Source organism: Molossus molossus, unplaced genomic scaffold (genome assembly GCF_014108415.1).
Source record: "Molossus molossus isolate mMolMol1 unplaced genomic scaffold, mMolMol1.p scaffold_m16_p_3, whole genome shotgun sequence".
Lineage (NCBI taxonomy): Eukaryota > Metazoa > Chordata > Mammalia > Chiroptera > Molossidae > Molossus > Molossus molossus.
The window spans coordinates 124,752,261-124,754,969 of NW_023425366.1; the positions used below are offsets into that span (position 1 = coordinate 124,752,261).

General features: G+C 43.2%; 1 non-coding gene across 1 annotated transcript; it reads left to right on the plus strand.

The window, feature by feature from the left end:
- Nucleotides 1–363: 363 nt before the first annotated feature.
- LOC118642967 lies at nucleotides 364–470 on the plus strand. The gene has a single exon (XR_004961875.1). It is a non-coding gene; the product is annotated as a U6 spliceosomal RNA (small nuclear RNA).
- Nucleotides 471–2,709: the final 2,239 nt, after the last annotated feature.

Genomic DNA, 2,709 nt, shown 5'->3' on the forward strand with positions numbered 1-2,709 from the left:
GAAAAAAGGGCAGACATCTGTAATACATTCAACAATAAAGATGAGTTTTTTTTAAAAAAGACCATGAGTGGCTCTTTCTACCATGTTTCCATGCCACTATAATGGTGCACATGAATGTACTGGCTGATGCTCTCAAGAGTATCGTGCCCAATCCACGACGACGGGTGTCCTTCTAAGAAGAGAAAAACTGGACACATCAAGAGAAACCAGAGGAGCACACCAACAGAGGGAACTATCTGCAAAACAAAGAAATAGACCTCAAGGAAACTAACCCTTCCAGCACCTTGATCTTGTACTTTCAGCCTCCAGAAGTGTAAGAAAATAAATGTCTGTTTCTTTAGTTAAAAAAAAAAGAAGAGTATTGTGCTCGCTTCCACAGCACATATACTAAAATTAGGACAATACAGAGAAGATTAGCATGGCCCCTGTGCAAAGATGACATGCAAATTTGTGAAGTGGTAAAAAAAAAAAAAAAAAAAAAAAGTACAGTATCAACAATGCCCAAAATAGGCCGATGCCAAGGTTCTTATTAGGCCATGCTCTAAGGCCATCGTCCAGTTTCTAACTGTGATAATGACGCATGGTTACATTGGTGAATTTGAAATGAGTGATGACCATAGAGTGGGCCAATTGTTGTGAATCTCACAGGCAGGTTAAACAAGTGTAGAGTAATCAGCCCCGGATTTTTTTTTTTTAAACCTCACCTGAAGATATTTTTCTATTTATCTTCAGATAGAGTGGGAGGGAGAGAGAGACACACACACACACATCAACTGGTTGCTTCCTGCACGATCCTGACCAGGGCCGGGGACAAACCTCAACTGAGGTATGTGCCCTTGACCAGAATTAAACCCATGACTCTATTGTCCATGGGCCGACGCTCTAACCACTTAGCGAACCAGCCAGAGCAGCCCCAGATTTGATGTGTAACTCAAAGATCTAGAAAAATGCAGAACAACCTGTTTGCATCCCATCAGTTTGGTTTCATTGCACTGACAACCTCAGCAGGCATCACGGACCATGAAGAAACAAAAGAAAACACACAGGAGAGAAAATCCTAGGATTCTTTTTCTAGGGATGTAATACATACATTCAAGTAAAATGCCTCAATGGGGAGAATAAAAGGCCATGAGTGTTCAAGACTTAAAATGACCTTGAGGGCTCCCTAATTTATAGAAGCAAGGAGACTGAGAAAGCTGCTCTACCTCAGAAAGGCATAACCTCCAATATCTTCTCAAATGTGGCCAAGGAGAATAATTGGAAAAGGATGAGCCACTCTAAGAGAAGAACTAATGACATGGAGAAGAATGAACTAGAGAACTAGTTGCAGGAAACAGTCTCACTCCCACGGAAAGGTAGAGGCGGCGGGGAGGCTTCTCCGCATCTGCCTGGAAAGATTTTAGAATTATTATGGACCGGTGACTGTGTGGGTCTCCCATTTTTCCTTCTGAATGGGAATGTTTACTGCTTTTATTCTCTCCCTGTTCCAGTTCATATTTTGCATGGGGGAAGCAGAGAGCGTATTTATTTATTTATTCAAAGGGGGTGGTGTTCACAGGTATCTGGGTCAAGAGGAGCTACATCTGGACTTGGCATAGAGACTATTAGAGGTCCTGGACTTGAGCTTGATGCCATGATCTGATGGGTCTTTTGAGTGGTATCTCTTGGGAAGGAGATGCCTTTATTTTGCATGTAGAGAAAACACAAAGGCAGTATTTGTGACAAAAAGGACAGACTGGGGAAGATTTTACAATTCTTCAAAAACATTCATTGGCCCTCCCTATGGGGTCCCACCATACAAAATATCTATATCTATATCTATATCTATATCTATATCTATATCTATATCTACTTCCCCCACGCAAAATATGAACTGGTGTATGTGTATGTATGTGTGTGTGTGTGTGTGTGTGTGTGTGTGTGTATGTATGTGTGTGTGTATATATATATATATATAATATATCTCCCACTTCACTGACATCAGCTTTGGGCATGTAGCTTGCTTTAAGCAATGGAACTTGAGTAGGAGTAACATGTAACACTGACAAAAAGTTGTTTTGTTTTGTTTTTTAACCCTCACCTGAGGACATTTTTCCATTTTTTTGTTCAGATAGAGTAGGAGGGAAAGAGAAAAAGAGAGAGAGAAACATCGACGTGAAAAGGGCACATTGAGTGGCTGCCACCTGCATGACCCAACCAGGGCCAGAGACAAACTGCAACTGAGGTACATGCCCTTAGTGGGAACTGAACCCGGGTCTCTCAGAACCACAGGCCGACGCTCTAACCGCTGAGCCAAACCAGCCAGGGCACAAGAAGTTTTAAGAGGCATCGTGGGGCCCTGGCCGGTTTGGCTCAGCGGTTAGAGCATCAGCCTGTGGTCCAGAGAGACCCAGGTTCGGTTCCTGCTAAGGGCATGTACCTCGGTTGCAGTTTGTCCCTGGCCCTGGTTGGTTATGTGGGTGGCAGCCACTCGATGTGTCCCTTTCACGTCGATGTTTCTCTCTCTCTCTCTCTCTTCCTCTCTTTTTCCTCCCACTCTATCTGAACAAAAAATGGAAAAATGTCCTCGGGTGAGGATAAAATAAAGGGAGGGGGCATTGTGGGGTCTGCCAACTTTCCTCTCTTCTATGTCTTGAAATCAAATGTTCCAGATTCAGGCTGTTCCTTTAGACTGGATTCTGGAATGAAGATGATGTGGCACAGAGCCAA